The following is a 22,697-nucleotide window of genomic DNA, read 5'->3' on the forward strand; positions in this document are numbered from 1 at the left end:
TGACTAGCTCATGGTAGAAGTTAAAATTGATTAGTCATACATGACATAATCAAGAGTGGAATCCCATGCTAGTTCCTATTGGTATATACCTATAGTAAGTACGTTTTGAAGCTGTGTATAATACGGGTAAGAATACGACTAGAATTCTTGATGAAAGAAAAGAATGGGAAAGTAATTGTAACCATTTTCGTTAAGTATGAGTGTTTTGATATATGTCTTGAAGTCTTCCAAAAGTATTTTAATACATCTAAATACACTACATGTATATACATTTTAACTGAGTCGTTAAGTCATCGTTAGTCGTTACATGTAAGTGTTGTTTTGAAACCTTTAAGTTAACGATCTCAATTAATGTTGTTAACCCATTGTTTATTATATCTAATGAGATGTTAAATTATTATATTATCATGATATTATGATATATTAATATATCTTAATATGATATATATACATTTAAATGTCGTTACAACGATAATCGTTACATATATGTCTCGTTTCGAAATCCTTAAGTTAGTAGTCTTGTTTATATGTATATAACTCATTGTTAATATACTTATGGAGATACTTACTTATCATAATCTCATGTTAACCATATGTATATCCATATATATATCGTCATGTCATTTTTACAAGTTTTAACGTTCGTGAATCGCCGGTCAACTTGGGTGGTCAATTGTCTATATGAAACATATTTCAATTAATCAAGTCTTAACAAGTTTGATTGCTTAACATGTTGGAAACATTTAATCATGTAAATATCAATATCAATTAATATATATATATATAAACATGGAAAAGTTCGGGTCACTACAGTACCTACCCGTTAAATAAATTTCGTCCCGAAATTTTAAGCTGTTGAAGGTGTTGGCGAATCTTCTAGAAATAGATGCGGGTATTTCTTCTTCATCTGATCTTCACGCTCCCAGGTGAACTCGGGTCCTCTACGAGCATTCCATCGAACCTTAACAATTGGTATCTTGTTTTGCTTAAGTCTTTTAACCTCACGATCCATTATTTCGACGGGTTCTTCGATGAATTGGAGTTTTTCGTTGATTTGGATTTCATCTAACGAAATAGTGAGATCTTCTTTAGCAAAACATTTCTTCAAATTCAAGACGTGGAAAGTGTTATGTACAGCCGCGAGTTGTTGAGGTAACTCAATTCGGTAAGCTACTGGTCCGACACGATCAATAATCTTGAATGGTCCAATATACCTTGGATTTAATTTCTCTCGTTTACCAAATCGAGCAACGCCTTTCCAAGGTGCCACTTTAAGCATGACCATCTCTCCAATTTCAAATTCTATATCATTTCTTTTAATGTCAGCGTAGCTCTTTTGTCGACTTTGGGCGGTTTTCAACCGTTGTTGAATTTGGATGATCTTCTCGGTAGTTTCTTGTATAATCTCCGGACCCGTAATCTGTCTATCCCCCACTTCACTCCAACAAATCCGAGACCTGCACTTTCTACCATAAAGTGCTTCAAACGGTGCCATCTCAATGCTTGAATGGTAGCTGTTGTTGTAGGAAAATTTTGCTAATGGTAGATGTCGATCCCAAATGTTTCCGAAATCAATAACACATGCTCGTAGCATGTCTTCAAGCATTTGTATCGTCCTTTCGCTCTGCCCATCAATTTGTGGATGATAGGCAGTATTCATGTCTAGACGAGTTCCTAATGCTTGCTGTAATGCCTGCCAGAATCTTGAAATAAATCTGCCATCCCTATCAGAGATAATAGAGATTGGTATTCCATGTCTGGAGACGACTTCCTTCAAATACAGTCGTGCTAACTTCTCCATCTTGTCATCTTCTCTTATTGGTAGGAAGTGTGCTGATTTGGTGAGACGATCAACTATTACCCAAATAGTATCAAAACCACTTGCAGTCCTTGGCAATTTAGTGATGAAATCCATGGTAATGTTTTCCCATTTCCATTCCGGGATTTCGGGTTGTTGAAGTAGACCTGATGGTTTCTGATGCTCAGCTTTGACCTTAGAACACGTCAAACATTCTCCTACGTATTTAGCAACATCGGCTTTCATACTCGGCCACCAAAAATGTTTCTTGAGATCCTTGTACATCTTCCCCGTTCCAGGATGTATTGAGTATCTGGTTTTATGAGCTTCTCTAAGTACCATTTCTCTCATATCTCCAAATTTTGGTACCCAAATCCTTTCAGCCCTATACCGGGTTCCGTCTTCCCGAATATTAAGATGCTTCTCCGATCCTTTGGGTATTTCATCCTTTAAATTTCCCTCTTTTAAAACTCCTTGTTGCGCCTCCTTTATTTGAGTAGTAAGGTTATTATGAATCATTATATTCATAGATTTTACTCGAATGGGTTCTCTGTCCTTCCTGCTCAAGGCATCGGCTACCACATTTGCCTTCCTCGGGTGGTAACGAATCTCAAAGTCGTAATCATTCAACAATTCAATCCACCTATGCTGCCTCATATTCAATTGTTTCTGATTAAATATGTGTTGAAGACTTTTGTGGTCGGTATATATAATACTTTTGACCCCATATAAGTAGTGCCTCCAAGTCTTTAATGCAAAAACAACCGCGCCTAATTCCAAATCATGAGTCGTATAATTTTGCTCGTGAATCTTCAATTGTCTAGACGCATAAGCAATCACCTTCGTTCGTTGCATTAATACACAACCGAGACCTTGCTTTGATGCGTCACAATAAATCACAAAATCATCATTCCCTTCAGGCAATGACAATATAGGTGCCGTAGTTAGCTTTTTCTTCAATAACTGAAACGCTTTCTCTTGTTCATCCTTCCATTCAAATTTCTTCCCTTTATGCGTTAATGCAGTCAAGGGTTTTGCTATTCTGGAAAAGTCTTGGATGAACCTTCTGTAGTAACCAGCTAGTCCTAAAAACTGGCGTATGTGTTTCGGAGTTTTCGGGGTTTCCCACTTTTCAACAGTTTCTATCTTTGCCGGATCCACATTAATACCTTCTTTGTTCACTATGTGACCGAGGAATTGAACTTCTTCCAACCAAAATGCACACTTTAAAAACTTAGCGTACAATTCTTCCTTCCTCAATACTTCTAACATCTTTCTCAAATGTTCACCGTGTTCTTGGTCATTCTTTGAGTAAATAAGTATGTCATCAATGAAAACAATGACAAACTTGTCAAGGTATGGTCCACACACTCGGTTCATAAGGTCTATGAACACAGCTGGTGCATTAGTTAAACCAAACGGCATGACCATAAACTCGTAATGATCGTAACGTGTTCTGAAAGCAGTCTTTGGAATATCATCTTCTTTCACCCGCATTTGATGATACCCGGAACGTAAGTCAATCTTTGAATAAACAGACGAGCCTTGTAGTTGATCAAATAAGTCGTCGATTCTCGGTAGTGGGTAGCGGTTCTTGATGGTAAGTTTGTTCAACTCTCGGTAGTCGATACACAACCTGAATGTACCATCTTTCTTCTTGACAAACAAAACAGGAGCTCCCCACGATGATGTGCTTGGTCGAATGAAACCACGCTCTAAAAGTTCTTGTAATTGGCTTTGCAGTTCTTTCATCTCGCTGGGTGCGAGTCTGTAAGGAGCACGAGCTATTGGTGCAGCTCCTGGTACAAGATCTATTTGAAATTCAACGGATCGCTGTGGGGGTAATCCTGGTAATTCTTTCGGAAATACATCGGGAAATTCTTTTGTAATGGGAACATCATTGATGCTCTTTTCTTCAGTTTGTACTTTCTCGACGTGTGCTAGAACAGCATAGCAACCTTTTCTTATTAGTTTTTGTGCCTTCACATTACTAATAATATGTAGCTTCGTGTTGCCCTTTTCTCCGTACACCATTAAGGGTTTTCCTTTTTCTCGTATAATGCGAATTGCATTTTTGTAACAAACGATCTCTGCTTTCACTTCTTTCAACCAGTCCATACCGATTATCACATCAAAACTCCCTAACTCTACTGGTATCAAATCAATCTTAAATGTTTCGCTAACCAGTTTAATTTCTCGATTCCGACATATATTATCTGCTGAAATTAATTTACCATTTGCTAATTCGAGTAAAAATTTACTATCCGAAGGCGTCAATGGACAACTTAATTTAGCACAAAAATCTCTACTCATATAGCTTCTATCCGCACCCGAATCAAATAAAACGTAAGCAGATTTATTGTCAATAAGAAACGTACCCGTAACAAGCTCCGGGTCTTCCTGTGCCTCTGCCGCATTAATATTGAAAACTCTTCCGCGGCCTTGTCCATTCGTGTTCTCCTGGTTCGGGCAATTTCTAATAATGTGGCCCGGTTTTCCACATTTATAACAAACTACATTGGCATAACTTGCTCCGACACTACTTGCTCCGCCATTACTCGTTCCGACACCATTTGTTCCTTTCGTTCTATTAACCCCTGGTCCGTAGACCTCACACTTCGCCGCGCTATGACCATTTCTTTTACACTTGTTGCAAAATTTGGTGCAGAACCCCGAGTGATACTTTTCACACCTTTGGCATAGCTACTTCTGATTGTTGTTGTTATTGCGGTTGTTATTGTTGTTGGGATGATTGTTGTAGTTGCTGTTGTTGTTGTTGTTGTTGTTGTTGTTGTTGTTGTTGTTGTTGTTGTTGTTGTTGTTGTCGTTGTTGTTGTTGCGATTGATGTTGCGATTGTTGGGATAATTGTTGCGATTATTGTTGTAATTGCTATTGTTGTTGTATTGGTGATTCTTATCACCGTTTTCCTCCCACTTTCTTTTGACTTGCTTCACATTGGCCTCTTCAGCAGTCTGTTCTTTAATTCTTTCTTCAATCTGGTTCACTAGTTTGTGAGCCATTCTACATGCCTGTTGTATGGAGGTGGGCTCGTGTGAACTTATATCTTCTTGGATTCTTTCCGGTAATCCTTTCACAAACGCGTCGATCTTCTCTTCCTCATCTTCGAATGCTCCCGGACACAATAGGCACAATTCTGTGAATCGTCTTTCGTACGTGGTAATATCAAATCCTTGGGTTCGTAACCCTCTAAGTTCTGTCTTGAGCTTATTGACCTCGGTTCTGGGACGGTACTTCTCATTCATCAAGTGCTTGAATACTGACCACGGTAGTGCGTACGCATCGTCTTGTCCCACTTGCTCTAGATAGGTATTCCACCATGTTAACGCAGAACCTGTGAAGGTATGCGTAGCGTACTTCACTTTGTCCTCTTCAGTACACTTACTTATGTCAAACACCGATTCGACCTTCTCGGTCCACCGTTTCAATCCGATCAGTCCTTCGGTTCCATCAAATTCCAAAGGTTTGCAGGCAGTGAATTCTTTGTAGGTGCATCCTAAACGATTTCCTGTACTGCCAGATCCAAGGTTATTGTTGGTATGTAGCGCAGCCTGTACTGCGGCTATGTTTGAAGCTAGAAAAGTACGGAATTCCTCTTCATTCATATTCACGGTGTGTCGAGTAGTCGGTGCCATTTCCTTCAAAATAGTCAAATGGAACAAGTTAATCATACAGAATATTAAGAGTAGTTAATAGTGTTTCATAGCATAATATGAACTCATTTATAAAAGCTTTTTCTTCATATTAGCGTTTTATAAGTTTAAATTCGGGTAGTACCTACCCGTTAAGTTCATACTTAGTAGCTAATATACAATTCAACTACTACAATTCTATATGAAAAACTGATTATAATAATATTTCGCGTTCAAACTTTTACACAATATTTTACAACTTACAATACCGCTTATTTTACATATAGCATGAAATATAGCACACAATAAATTTGATACAAGATGGTTGTGAAGATAATTCTAGCTAGTACACAAGTCGTTCAGCAAAGGCAATAAAGACACGTAATTCATACATCCAGAAACAAGTCATGCATTCTGGTTTTACTAGGACTACTTCCCATCCTTGGTCTTGTGGAACATAACCGTTATGGCCGTTGATAAGACAGCGTGTTGTAACATCGTCAAAGGGACGAGGGCTACGTAATGTCCAACAGTCCCGTAACAATCTAAAAACCTCATTTCTTACCTCAATTACCGACTTCGTCACTTGTGGGAACGTTTTGTTTAATAGTTGTAGCCCGATGTTCTTGTTCTCACTTTGGTGAGAAGCGAACATTACTAATCCGTAAGCATAACATGCTTCTTTATGTTGCATGTTAGCCGCTTTTTCTAAATCACGAAGTCCAATATTCGGATATATTGAGTCAAAATAATTTCTTAACCCATTGCGTAAAATAGCATTTGGGTTCCCCGCAATATATGCGTCAAAGTAAACACATCGTAACTTATGGATTTCCCAATGTGATATCCCCCATCTTTCGAACGAAAGCCTTTTATAAACCAAGGCATTCTTGGAACGTTCTTTGAATGTCTTACAAACTGATCTCGCCTTAAATAGTTGTGCCGAAGAATTCTGACCGACTCTAGACAAGATTTCATCAATCATGTCTCCGGGTAGGTCTCTTAAAATATTGGGTTGTCTATCCATTTTGTATTTTTATACTGTAAAATAGACAAGAGTTAGATTCATAAAAAAAATACTTATTAATACAAGCAATTTTTACATATATCATAAAGCATAAGCACACTATATTACTTATATTACACCACACGAATACAACTATCTTATTCCGACTCGCTTGTTTCTTCTTCTTCGGTTTTGGTTCGTTTTGCCAAGTTTCTAGGGATATATGATGTTCCCCTAATATGAGCCGTCGTTATCCGCATTGGTTTAGAAAAACCTGGTGGTTTAGAGGTTCCCGGGTCATTGTTACAACTTAAGGACTTCGGGGGTTGACGATACATATAAAGTTCATCGGGGTTGGAATTAGATTTCTCTATTTTTATGCCCTTTCCCTTATTATTTTCTTTTGCCTTTTTAAATTCAGTTGGGGTAATTTCTATAACATCATCGGAATTCTCGTTGGAATCCGATTCATCGGAGAATTGGTAATCCTCCCAATATTTTGCTTCCTTGGCGGAAACACCATTGACCATAATTAACCTTGGTCGGTTGGTTGAGGATTTTCTTTTACTTAACCGTTTTATTATTTCCCCCACCGGTTCTATTTCTTCATCCGGTTTCGATTCTTCTTCTGGTTCCGATTCTTCTTCCGGTTCCGACTCTTCTTCCGGTTCCTCTTCGGGAACTTGTGAATCAGTCCACGAATCATTCCAATTTACATTTGACTCTTCATTATTATTAGGTGAGTCAATGGGACTTGTTCTAGAGGTAGACATCTATCACATAATATCAAACGCGTTAAGAGATTAATATATCACATAATATTCACATGTTAAAAATATATAGTTTCCAACAAAATTTGTTAAGCAATCATTTTTCAAGTAAACACGGTCGAAGTCCAGACTCACTAATGCATCCTAACAAACTCGATAAGACACACTAATGCAAAATTCTGGTTCTCTAAGACCAACGCTCGAATACCAACTGAAATGTCCCGTTCTTATTGATTAAAAACGTTCCATATTAATTGATTTCGTTGCGAGGTTTTGACCTCTATATGAGACGTTTTTCAAAGACTGCATTCATTTTAAAACAAACCATAACCTTTATTTCATCAATAAAGGTTTAAAAAGCTTTACGTAGATTATCAAATAATGATAATCTAAAATATCCTGTTTACACACGACCATTACATAATGGTTTACAATACAAATATGTTACAACAAAATAAGTTTCTTGAATGCAGTTTTTACACAATATCATACAAGCATGGACTCCAAATCTCGTCCTTATTTAAGTATGCGACAGCGGAAGCTCTTAATAATCACCTGAGAATAAACATGCTTAAAACGTCAACAAAAATGTTGGTGAGTTATAGGTTTATCCTATATATATCAAATCGTAACAATAGACCACAAGATTTCATATTTCAATACACATCCCATACATAGAGATAAAAATCATTCATATGGTGAACACCTGGTAACCGGCATTAACAAGATGCATATATAAGAATATCCCCATCATTCCGGGACACCCTTCGGATATGATATAAATTTCGAAGTACTAAAGCATCCGGTACTTTGGATGGGGTTTGTTAAGCCCAATAGATCTATCTTTAGGATTCGCGTCAATTAGGGTGTCTGTTCCCTAATTCTTAGATTACCAGACTTAATAAAAAGGGGCATATTCGATTTCGATAATTCAACCATAGAATGTAGTTTCACGTACTTGTGTCTATTTTGTAAATCATTTATAAAACCTGCATGTATTCTCATCCCAAAAATATTAGATTTTAAAAGTGGGACTATAACTCACTTTCACAGATTTTTACTTCGTCGAGAAGTAAGACTTGACCACTGGTTGATTCACGAACCTATAACAATATATACATATATATCAAAGTATGTTTAAAATATATTTACAACACTTTTAATATATTTTGATGTTTTAAGTTTATTAAGTCTGCTGTCCTCGTTAGTAACCTACAACTAGTTGTCCACAGTTAGATGTACAAAAATAAATCGATAAATATTATCTTGAATCAATCCACGACCCAGTGTATACGTATCTCAGTATTGATCACAACTCAAACTATATATATTTTGGAATCAACCTCAACCCTGTATAGCTAACTCCAACATTCACATATAGAGTGTCTATGGTTGTTCCGAAATATATATAGATGTGTCGACATGATAGGTCGAAACATTGTATACGTGTCTATGGTATCTCAAGATTACATAATATACAATACAAGTTGATTAAGTTATGGTTGGAATAGATTTGTTACCAATTTTCACGTAGCTAAAATGAGAAAAATTATCCAATCTTGTTTTACCCATAACTTCTTCATTTTAAATCCGTTTTGAGTGAATCAAATTGCTATGGTTTCATATTGAACTCTATTTTATGAATCTAAACATAAAAGTATAGGTTTATAGTCGGAAAAATAAGTTACAAGTCATTTTTGTAAAGGTAGTCATTTCAGTCGAAAGAACGACGTCTAGATGACCATTTTAGAAAACATACTTCCACTTTGAGTTTAACCATAATTTTTGGATATAGTTTCATGTTCATAATAAAAATCATTTTCTCAGAATAACAACTTTTAAATCAAAGTTTATCATAGTTTTTAATTAACTAACCCAAAACAGCCCGCGGTGTTACTACGACGGCGTAAATCCGGTTTTACGGTGTTTTTCGTGTTTCCAGGTTTTAAATCATTAAGTTAGCATATCATATAGATATAGAACATGTGTGTAGTTAATTTTAAAAGTCAAGTTAGAAGGATTAACTTTTGTTTGCGAACAAGTTTAGAATTAACTAAACTATGTTCTAGTGATTACGAGTTTAAACCTTCGAATAAGATAGTTTTATATATATGAATCGAATGATGTTATGAACATCATTACTACCTCAAGTTTAGTAGGTAAACCTACTGGAAGTGACAAGAAATGATCTAGCTTCAAAGGATCTTGGATGGCTTGAAAGTTCTTGAAGTAGGATCATGACACAAAAACAAGTTCAAGTAAGATTTTTACTCGAATTAAGATAGTTTATAGTTATAGAAATTGAATCAAAGTTTGAATATGAATATTACCTTGAATAAGAAAGATAACCTACTGTATATAACAAAGGTTTCTTGATCTTAGATGATTACTTGGAATGGATTAGAAAGCTTGGAAGTAAATTAGTAAACTTGAAGGGATTTTTGAAGTGTTCTTGAAGTGTTCTTCCTATGATGATTATAGCTTGATTCTTGAAGTGATTTTTGATGAAGATGATGATTAACTACTGGAAAAATACGTTCATAATAGTGTGTGTGTGTTGAGAGAGAATTAGAAAGAGAATTGGAAGTGAAATGGAGTGAATGATGAGTGGTAATTGGTGAGTGGTGAGTGGGGTTAAAAGGAGTTCTAGTTAGTTGACTAGCTCATGGTAGAAGTTAAAATTGATTAGTCATACATGACATAATCAAGAGTGGAATCCCATGCTAGTTCCTATTGGTATATACCTATAGTAAGTACGTTTTGAAGCTGTGTATAATACGGGTAAGAATAAGACTAGAATTCTTGATGAAAGAAAAGAATGGGAAAGTAACTGTAACCATTTTTGTTAAGTATGAGTGTTTTGATATATGTCTTGAAGTCTTCCAAAAGTATTTTAATACATCTAAATACACTACCTGTATATACATTTTAACTGAGTCGTTAAGTCATCGTTAGTCGTTACATGTAAGTGTTGTTTTGAAACCTTTAAGTTAACGATCTCAATTAATGTTGTTAACCCATTGTTTATTATATCTAATGAGATGTTAAATTATTATATTATCATGATATTATGATATATTAATATATCTTAATATGATATATATACATTTAAATGTCGTTACAACGATAATCGTTACATATATGTCTCGTTTCAAAATCCTTAAGTTAGTAGTCTTGTTTATATGTATATAACTCATTGTTAATATACTTATGGAGATACTTACTTATCATAATCTCATGTTAACCATATGTATATCCATATATATATCGTCATGTCGTTTTTACAAGTTTTAACGTTCGTGAATCGCCGGTCAACTTGGGTGGTCAATTGTCTATATGAAACATATTTCAATTAATCAAGTCTTAACAAGTTTGATTGCTTAACATGTTGGAAACATTTAATCATGTAAATATCAATCTCAATTAATATATATAAACATGGAAAAGTTCGGGTCACTACACCTATGGTTATGCATGGAACCCCTACTGGTATCAGTATCATCCCTAGTCTACTTAGTTTTATTTATTTTGTAATTTTTAATGTTGATACGTTTAATACTTATGTTAATATTGTAATAGTTTTTATAATTTTCTAACTTTTATTCTTAGATTTTAATAATTTTTGAATGTGGGGTAATATACCAAACTTCAAAAATATGTATATATGTTTGCAGTTTATCTTATGTACACAACAGGGTAAAACAACGCATTTTCAAAGACTGACATTAAGTTCAGCAAAAGCAACTAATTTTGACGACAAGATGCAAAATATATGTGAAATAACAACAAGACGGAATGAACAAATGATATGCACCATTTATCATTCAGCAAGCAAACACAAATATGTTTGGAAACTTTGGTAAAATTTAATCATTTTCACACAAATCACCCTCAATAATTTAAATTGTTACTGATTTCTTGCAAATGAGGGCATTGCAAGATCTTAAGTGTGGGAAGGGGTTAAATTCTTTCGGATTTTTAAAATTTTTACTTTATACACTTGGTTACCATTAGAAATACTAGTAAAATAGTAGTTGTATTAGAATCTAGTGCTCTCTGATAATAAAGAACTTCCCTAGTCTTATATACTGACTACCCAATTCTAGTAAAATTTTTCAAAATTTTCAATTAAATGAACTCAAAATCATGTTTATACATATTTATGAACGATAAAACTAGGTTTTAACACCGAAATTATTGTTACCTCGGAAAGGACATAAATTGAGAAACAAACCAAAATGTTAAAATTCATTTAAAATAGAATAGAGGACAATAAAAAGGAAAATAAAAGCCAAGTGTGGGAAAAATTACCAAGTTATCTTAAACATATGTCACATATTTTTGTACAAATAACTGAAAATACTTTTGCTTTGGACTAAACTAAAAAGTTTTACCTGATTTACTGTAAGAAAGATGGATCTACACGATGAATCAATTCCATCATTAAAAGGAAGTAAAGTCTTCCGAAAAAGACACGCGCTTCTTGATTTAGGTCAGGAAGTTGTCGTCCAGACCAGCTGTAGGTTGACGAAAAATCTAGAAAAGTCATCACTAAAATCAGCAGGAAATCCACGGACCTCAGCATTAAACAGGGTCGCCAAGTGGTCAGATTTATCCTAACCATGAGAAGGATTTATCTCGTACAATGGGGGGGCACCATGCAAATTAGCTGGATAAGACTAATGAATCAGATCCCCAGAAAGGATAATCTCCTTAAAAGATCAAAAATTAGCTTTTAAGCCTGATATTACTCAATCCTTGAGATTGACCTTAAAGATTGAGAATTACAAACTCATGGAATTCTGTAACAACCCAAACCATCCAACGACAAAACCACATGAAAACAGCAAAATAAAAAAAAAATTCCTGAACAGCATGTTGCGCGGCGCGCCATATAGGCCGCGCGGCGCGCCAAAGTGGACTGTCCAAAAAGTTCTTAAATGCGAAAATGTTTGACTAGTTCCCGACGTATTTAGACAAAACGCTTTTAACTGCATGTTCAATATATGAAAACTAGCGCGTTCCATTAATAAAATTTAGTTGACGAAGCGGGGCCCACATTGACCCAAATTACCCCTTAAGTACCAAAATACAATTTTCAACCATACGACTTTTAATACAAAACAAAGCCGAGCATGGCGATTGGGGATACGCTACCCAATCCTAATAAATCCAAAAGCAAGTCTCTAAAGCAACTATGCAAGTCTTCTAGTCCCCGCGCTTACCCGAGCCACCGTCCGCATGCAATCTATAAAAAAAGAGTCAACAACGAGAGGGTAAGCTAACGCTTAGTGAATGATAATATACTACATACATATATATGTATAAAATGAATACGCCACACAAATATCAAATACCGCATACCGAACAACCAAGCATAAAGGCAAGCTAGTCTAGGCATACCGTACAAACACTAAGCACGAGCTAAGATACAACAACAAAATATAAGTTCACCAACGACGATGTGAACCACGCCAAATAGCTACACCCGGAGGGTTAGCTACAACACAACAATACATTAATATATAACAATATAAACGAACAAGGTTAACACCTTAACCCAATACCGAGAACCAAATACCACAATGAAGATTGGCCGAACTACACGAGCCTTAGTAATCCGAAACCACACGAGATTACTATCTTCACAAAATCGAGGTTGGCCGAACTACACGAGCCTTAGTAATCCGAAACCATACGAGATTACCACCTCAATAAGATGACCGAACTACAAGAGTCATCGTGAATCCGAATACACACGCGATTCACTTCTCAACATTAAACCCTTCGCCATTGGGGTTATATCAACCACATCACAACCACGTGTGATAATGTACACGCGAACGTGTACTTCTCCAAAGATGGTCAACCAAAACGCACAATCGTGCCAATTGGACTCATGCAAAAGTCCATCAAGTCCACCTACATGTGAAGTGAGCTCTATAGCCGAGAATTACTTCACCCGACCCATACTCATCCTACACATACATATGCACATAGGATATTATCACTCACCTTGAAGTCTTGAAGAAAGCTTCCAAGTAAACCGCAACTCGCCAATGGAAAATACCTATTCCATTATCACAATTACAACAATACACTTAGAGTGGATTTACAAATCAACTCAATTCGTCACTTAGTGCAATTTCGACCCAAATGCACTTCCAAGCACAAACCGTGCCCAAAACTAACCAATAATCACTAACACAAGTGAGAATGGTCCTAATACGCCAATTAAACCCGAACTCAAGTGTTAAACACGTGTCATACCCATTTTGACACTTAAACCCTAATTTTGACCCATAAGGTCAAAATCTCACCATTTACAAGTTTTAACACCAAAACACATTTAACTCGGTTTAATACTTCAACTTAATCCATTTTAAGTTTATAAACCTCATTAAATCGCCAAATGGGTCATAATCACCACCAAACCCTAATTTGACCCAAAGTCACAATTAGTCAACCAAATAACCTTAAATGGGTTTCAATACTTCCATAATCACTAACTTAAGTGATTAAACTCAATTTCAAGTCCTAAACATGGCCAATTAGTTCACCAACCCAAAATCCACCAAAAATTAACAATAAACCCAATTACTAGCATCACTAAACCCATTTCATCATCTAAAAGGGTTTCTCATCAAACTAACTCAAACCCTAACTTGAATATCAAATCAAATAGATGAAATTCGGAGTTTGAGCTTACCAATACTATCACCGCGTAGCCAAGAACGAGAGGAACAACTTTAGAACTCGAGCTTTGATGAGAATCCGCCTCCTTCTTCTCTAAATCCACCTCTCTCTCTCTAAAACTCTTACTCTCTCACTAGATAAGGTTGGGAGTGTTTGATGAGTGAAAATGTGATCCAAACTGATCAAAGGATCAGTTTTGATGACCCCAAACTGACCCCAAGTGAAAAGACCAAAGTACCCTTCATTTAGACCTTTTAAAAAGGCTGAAAATTGCATCAGACGGGTTCGGCGCGCCGCGCCAAAAGGTGGAGGGCCACTCCAACCTTCAGGTCAGTTTTCAGTTTCTTGTTTTGGCCATAACTTTTTGACCGTAGCTCCGTTTTCGATGAATCAAATATCGTTGGAAACGTGATAAGATTTCCTTTCCAATGGTAAGGCTTTGGAACATCAACACAAACTTTATTTGGGGTTGAAAGGATACGTACACACCTTGTCACTTCAGACAACGTCCAGTTTCCTTCGGCGTTCGAGCAAGCAACACGTAAACTTCATACACGCATCGTACACCATAAATACATTATGTACAATAAATATTTGGGTCTTACAACTCTCCCCCACTTAAACTCGATCACGTCCTCGTGATCTTCTCCACTTAACCAATTCGGAACTACTCAACGGTCCTCAATTATAAGTCCCAATCCGACTTTTCTAAGCAATTCTTCCCAATGAATCGCCTTTAACAACTAAAATCGTCACCCGCAATTTTATCGAAACTAAAATCCGAGCACTAAAACCTGCTCAATCCCCCATTCATCAGGAAAACTCAACCGATCTCGTACCGAGTTATCAACCCTATAGTGTACCCTTTCCAAGTACAATGCTAAAAACAACCAAATATCGACCTAAGGTCAACAACCCGAAACGATGAAGACCGAACCAAACGAACCCTTACGGATTACACCAATCACTAAACATCCCTTGTAGTGCGCCATACGACCAATACACAACTACCGTAACATCATAATCCAACGGCTAGAACTGATAGCGCCCAAAACAACTATGGAAACGCAAAACCCAAGGTGTACGAAATCAACCATCGTCACACCCGTAACAAACATGTGAGTGAAACACGGCTATGGTCCTCACGACCCTACCATTGGTGTATCAAACAACCAATAGATCACACGACACGAAGGATGGCCAAAAACACACGCGCCCTAGTGAATCCGAACTACACGCGACTCACTACCTTCACCACAACAACAATCAGGAATGGCCGAACTACACGCGCCATAGTGAATCCGAACTACACGAGAGTCACTATCCCAGAGGAATGACCGAACTACACGAGTCATTTGTGAATCCGAACTACACAAGACTCACTCCTCAATACAATGACCGAAACCACACGAGTCATTTGTGAATCCGATCTACACGAGATTCACTTCCACAATACAATGACCGAAACCACACGAGTCATTTGTGAATCCGAACTACACGAGATTCACTTCCACAACATTGAGGTTGGCCGAACTACACGAGCCTTAGTAATCCGAAACCACACGAGATTACTACCTCAATAAGATGACCAAACTACACGAGTCACCATGAATCCGAACTACACGAGATTCATTTAGTTAAGATGACCGAAACCACACGCGTCATCGTGAATCCGAAACCACACGCGATTCACAATCTCAACATAGGAATGGTACTCGCATTTCCCACCGGTACTCGCATTTCCCGATAGTGTTACACCATACCGACATAACACTACTCCCTTGATGAAGTCAGCGGACCCCGAAGGTCATACTCCACCAATCTCAACACCGGATGAAGTCAGCGGACCCGAAGATCATGCTTCACCGATATAACACCACGCTCATGATGAAGTCAGCGGACTCCGAAAGTCATGCTCCACTAATCACGTATTCCCATGATGAAGTCAGCGGACCCTAAAGATCATGCTTCATCAAACAACCATACCATAATCGAGCAAGAACCACCTATACCAAACATAGGTACCAAACAATAATTCTCCACAAGAGAACCCGACACACACCTCCCTTAACCGGAGGATTTCACCTTGCTTGCCAAACACGTCCATTATCTCTCAACGAGATTTACCACGTTACCACCTCGGTGATGATTCAAATCCAAACCATAAGTACAATTTATCCGAAATTGTACTCTACCACAAATCGACCCAACCAGGTCTCGACAACATTTTTTGGATCTACTAATAGCATCATCCGAAATCTCACACTAAAACTTCCTCGTGCGGGAGTGTAACTCCCCCACTTAGAACCACGTTCCATATCCACAACTCGTACAACTGCACAATGCTACCACAGGTAGACTTTACCAACAATTGAGCTCACACGACCCATTACCACATCTTGCTCCAACCTTGAGCACACGAAGGATTTTAACCAACCCTTAAACACTTTGTATGAAAAGTGTACCGCAACACAATCGGAGTCGAACACCACGCTAGTAGGTATAAAAGAGGCACCTAATGTCGCGTCATAAAGACTCCATTACCAACACACATCGAGATTTAAAACACTCGATCTCAAGGGTTCCAACCAACCGACGAACCTCATGATTCGTCACTTCAACATCCAAGCGAACACGCGCTTAACAACCAAACACCAAAACCATTTCCGTGGCTTGGTAGAAACGTTTCCCAAATACTAAGGAATGCTTGGTTGCACCAAGTCTTACGCCCTTCGCCCGTCAATCAATCATCAACATAGGGTACTTCCATTAGGAACGTCACCCATAGCATAACATGCACAACAAAGGCATACAACTCAAACTCAAACGACATTTAATAAATAATCAAAAGACATATTTATTAAAATGAAACGTACCTTAACGTCTCCTTGCCTCACCCGTCCCCGCTAACTTGGGACATTCCGACTTACGATGTCCTTCTTTTTGGCAATTGAAGCACACCATACCATTACCCTTTGGTACCGAACATTCCCAAGACTTGTGACCCCTCACGCCACAATTGTAACATCTAGCCGCACTAGAATCCGACATACCCGTTCGCGTACCACCCGTGCTCACACTCGGACCCTTAGCCCTCTTACTCGGAGCACCATAAGAAACGACCCTTCGCTCACTTGAAGGTTCAACCTTTTTCGATCGTGAATACGACTCGAAACCTCTAGCCAAGTCGAATAATTCCGAAAACGATTTCGCTTGACCCCGACTAATTTTACTTTTCAAGTCATCATTCAAGGTCCGATAGAAATCCCCCATCAACAAACGATCATTCCCCAAATACTCCGGATAAAAATGAGCATTCGCCATAAAGGTCGTCTTGAGAGTACTCAAATCCATAGATCCTTGTCGCAAATTTCGCAACTCATTACGCAATTCCCACAAATCGGCCGAAGTCCGGAACTCCTCGAAGAATTCCTCCTTAAAGTCGTCCCACGATAAAGCCATAAACGTCTCGCCACCGACAAGATCAATCTTACCATCCAACCAATCCCTTGCCCTACCTCGCAATAAACTCGTAGCGAGTCTCGTCTTTCTCTCGGGAGGGCAATCAATAGTACGGAAACACCCTTCGACATTCGAAATCCAAGTTGTGCTTACCAAAGGATCCGGATTTTCGTCATACATCGGGGGTTTAGTCCTCATGAAGCTCTTAAGATAACGCTCCATTTCACCACTACTTTGAAGTTCGGAATACCTCCTTTCCATTCTTTCTTCTAACGCACCCATTTGCTCCGCAACGGCGGCCGCAACCCTAGCGTTAAACTCCACGTCATTCGCCTCGGTCTCGTTTCGCGTCGTCATTCTAAAGAATGCAAAACGATTAGTCCTCGAACGTGTAAAACCGTACGCACGACACAGCCCCATCTTGCTAAACACTCATCGTACATCACTTGTTAGACACGATTTGCACCCGTAATAAGGTTTGCAAGTTCTTATTACGCACACATGCCGCATCGACTCGTTAGTACAACGACCGTCTCGCTCGATGATATACACAAACACAACCAAAATTCTACGCGGTACAAACACACGCGAGAATTATTATCACAACACAACAACATATTAATAATATACGCATTACTAATATAAACGTTAGTCAACCTATAGCCAAGGCACTAACCAAACCCATTCCGACCCGTAATCCTACAAGTCCCGCAACAATTTAAGCACACACAAGTCTAAGTCTAGGCACCTATCTCAAGTCACCTAAATCCCTTAGACCATGCTCTGATACCACTTGTAACAACCCAAACCATCCAACGACAAAACCACGTGAAAACAGCAAAATAAAAAAAAAATTCCTGAACAGCATGTTGCGCGGCGCGCCATATAGGCCGCGCGACGCGCCAAAGTGGACTGTCCAAAAAGTTCTTAAATGCGAAAATGTTTGACTAGTTCCCGACGTATTTAGACAAAATGCTTTTAACTGCATGTTCAATATATGAAAACTAGCGCGTTCCATTAATAAAATTTAGTTGACGAAGCGGGGCCCACATTGACCCAAATTACCCCTTAAGTACCAAAATACAATTTTCAACCATACGACTTTTAATACAAAACAAAGCCGAGCATGGCGATTGGGGATACGCTACCCAATCCTAATAAATCCAAAAGCAAGTCTCTAACGCAACTATGCAAGTCTTCTAGTCCCCGCGCTTACCCGAGCCACCGTCCGCATGCAATCTATAAAAAAAGAGTCAACAACGAGAGGGTAAGCTAACGCTTAGTGAATGATAATATACTACATACATATATATGTATAAAATGAATACGCCACACAAATATCAAATACCGCATACCGAACAACCAAGCATAAAGGCAAGCTAGTCTAGGCGTACCGTACAAACACTAAGCACGAGCTAAGATACAACAATAAAATATAAGTTCACCAACGAAGATGTGAACCACGCCAAATAGCTACACCCGGAGGGTTAGCTACAACACACAATACATTAATATATAACAATATAAACGAACAAGGTTAACACCTTAACCCAATACCGAGAACCAAATACCACAATGAAGATTGGCCGAACTACACGAGCCTTAGTAATCCGAAACCACACGAGATTACTATCTTCACAACATCGAGGTTGGCCGAACTACACGAGCCTTAGTAATCCGAAACCACACGAGATTACCACCTCAATAAGATGACCGAACTACACGAGTCATCGTGAATCCGAATACACACGCGATTCACTTCTCAACATTAAACCCTTCGCCATTGGGGTTATATCAACCACATCACAACCACGTGTGATAATGTACACGCGAACGTGTACTTCGCCAAAGATGGTCAACCAAAACGCACAATCGTGCCAATTGGACTCATGCAAAAGTCCATCAAGTCCACCTACATGTGAAGTGAGCTCTATAGCCGAGAATCACTTCACCCGACCCATACCCATCCTACACATACATATGCACATAGGATATTATCACTCACCTTGAAATCTTGAAGAAAGCTTCCAAGTAAACCGCAACTCGCCAATGGAAAATACCTATTCCATTATCACAATTACAACAATACACTTAGAGTGGATTTACAAATCAACCCAATTCGCCACTTAGTGCAATTTCGACCCAAATGCACTTCCAAGCACAAACCGTGCCCAAAACTAACCAATAATCACTAACACAAGTGAGAATGGTCCTAATACGCCAATTAAACCCGAACTCAAGTGTTAAACACGTGTCATACCCATTTTGACACTTAAACCCTAATTTTGACCCATAAGGTCAAAATCTCACCATTTACAAGTTTTAACACCAAAACACATTTAACTCGGTTTAATACTTCAACTTAATTCATTTTAAGTTTATAAACCTCATTAAATCGCCAAATGGGTCATAATCACCACCAAACCCTAATTTGACCCAAAGTCACAATTAGTCAACCAAATAACCTTAAATGGGTTTCAATACTTCCATAATCACTAACTTAAGTGATTAAACTCAATTTCAAGTCCTAAACATGGCCAATTAGTTCACCAACCCAAAATCCACCAACAATTAACAATAAACCCAATTACTAGCATCACTAAACCCATTTCATCATCTAAAAGGGTTTTTCATCAAACTAACTCAAACCCTAACTTGAATATCAAATCAAATAGATGAAATTCGGAGTTTGAGCTTACCAATACTATCACCGCGTAGCCAAGAACGAGAGGAACAACTTTAGAACTCGAGCTTTGATGAGAATCCGCCTCCTTCTTCTCTAAATCCACCTCTCTCTCTCTCTAAAACTCTTACTCTCTCACTAGATAAGGTTGGGAGTGTTTGATGAGTGAAAATGTGATCCAAACTGATCAAAGGATCAGTTTTGATGACCCCAAACCGACCCCAAGTGAAAAGACCAAAGTACCCTTCATTTAGACCTTTTAAAAAGGCTGAAAATTGCATCAGACGGGTTCGGCGCGCCGCGCCAAAAGGTGGAGCGCCGCTCCAACCTTCAGGTCAGTTTTCAGTTTCTTGTTTTGGCCATAACTTTTTGACCGTAGCTCCGTTTTCGATGAATCAAATATCGTTGGAAACGTGATAAGATTTCCTTTCCAATGGTAAGGCTTTGGAACATCAACACAAACTTTATTTGGGGTTGAAAGGATACGTACACACCTTGTCACTTCAGACAACGTCCAGTTTCCTTCGGCGTCCGAGCAAGCAACACGTAAACTTCATACACGCATCGTACACCATAAATACATTATGTACAATAAATATTTGGGTCTTACAAATTCAATGATATCTAAACTCGAGTTTGAACGAGAAAATATTTTGATAAAATTACAAACCGATTTGTTTTCTAAAAACCCATTTTCAATGCGTTCATTACCATTGAACGTAAAATCCTAGGAATTCACCTGGAATTCATTAGGTCACCTGAACCAAATCGGGTGTCAACCGTAAGAACGGTGGTTGTATAGTGGTCAAAGATAGGACCTTGTGCCAAACCTACAAATTATAAGGGTGAGCTTTTCTATTGCTCCTACCAAGGATAGTAATTGCGTCTGACACGTTATAGACCATAATTAAAAGCATGTCAGGGGACATTGCCTTAACAGTTTCTTGTTCAACGCTTTCCTTTACAACCGGACGGTAGTTTACCGAAAGGTAATATACGGGACAAGTAAACTGGACGTGTTGCTTTCCAAATACAAGGTTAGCAAGTGGGTGACACAAAACCATAAGTTTTGAGCTAAAATTTTTAAATCTGAAACCCACCAAACCCACAAAAATATTTTGCAAACACCGGTGAAGGGTTATTCCGGAAAACTTATCTAGGGTAAAAGCTAGATTTAATTTTCAAAAGATCAAATGTTTTCATAAAGATCCAATTTCCTTAATGGATCTAAATTTTTATAGTCATGTGGGACTGTAAACCATATCGTTACTACCATTGTTTATACCGCCGTATAGAAATCACTGATGTACAAAGTGTGAAGAATAAAGAAGTGATTCTAGTATTTCAAGACGATATTGCTTGAGGACAAGCAACGCTCAAGTGTGGGAATATTTGATAATGCTAAAAACGAACATATATTTCATAGCATTATTCCTTAAGAAAGACAAGCTTTTAGTTGCAATTGTTCTATTTACAAGTGATATTCGTTTAAATAATAAAAGGTGAAGACAAAAGACAGATTCGATGAATTGAAGACGCAAAGGTCCAAAAAAGCTCAAAAGTACAAAATACAATCAAAGAGGTTCCAATTATTGATAAGAAACGTCTCGAAATTACAAGAGTACAAGATTCAAAATGCAAAGTACAAAATATAAAATTGTACGCAAGGACGTTCGAAAATCCGGAACCGAGACATGAGTCAACTCTCAACGCTCGACGCAATGGACTAAAAATTACGAGTCAACTATGTACATAAATAAAATATAATATATAATTAATTCTTAAAATTAATATATATATATATATATATATATATATATATATATATTATAATATATTTATAAATCGTCGGCAAGAAAGAAGCCAAAGGAGGGTGAGCTGTATTTTCAAACTCCGCGACTCGCGGAGTTTGAAGGCAAAAATTGCCGCGAGTCGCGGAGCCCCAAATTTAGAAACTGCCTATAAAGCTCGCGCATTTTGATCGTAAAAAATATCAATATATATCCATCTCTCTATCTATATACGTAATATTTATATTTATAATTTATATTTTAATTTTAATTTTAATTATAATTCTAATAATAAGGGTATGTTAGCGAATGTTGTAAGGGTGTAAGTCGAAATTCTGTCCGTGTAACGCTACGCTATTTTTAATCATTGTAAGTTATGTTCAACCTTTTTAATTTAATGTCTCGTAGCTAAGTTATTATTATGCTTATTTAATCCGAAGTAATCATGATGTTGGGCTAATTACTAAAATTGGGTAATTAGGCTTTGTACCATAATTGGGGTTTGGACAAAAGAACGATACTTGTGAAAATTAGACTATGGGCTATTAAAGGGCTTTATATTTGTTTAACTAAATGATAGTTTGTTAATGTTAATATAAAGATTTACAATTGGGCGTCCCTATAAATTACCATATACACTCGATCGGACACGATGGGCGGGGTATTTATATGTACGAATAATCGTTCATTTAACCGGACACGGGAATGGATTAATAGCCACTAAAATTATTAAAACAGGGGTGAAATTATGTACAAGGACACTTGGCATAATTGTTAACAAAGTAATAAAACCTTGTTACAGTTTAAGTCCCCAATTAGTTGGAATATTTAACTTCGGGTA

Source organism: Rutidosis leptorrhynchoides, chromosome 7 (assembly GCF_046630445.1).
Source record: "Rutidosis leptorrhynchoides isolate AG116_Rl617_1_P2 chromosome 7, CSIRO_AGI_Rlap_v1, whole genome shotgun sequence".
Lineage (NCBI taxonomy): Eukaryota > Viridiplantae > Streptophyta > Magnoliopsida > Asterales > Asteraceae > Rutidosis > Rutidosis leptorrhynchoides.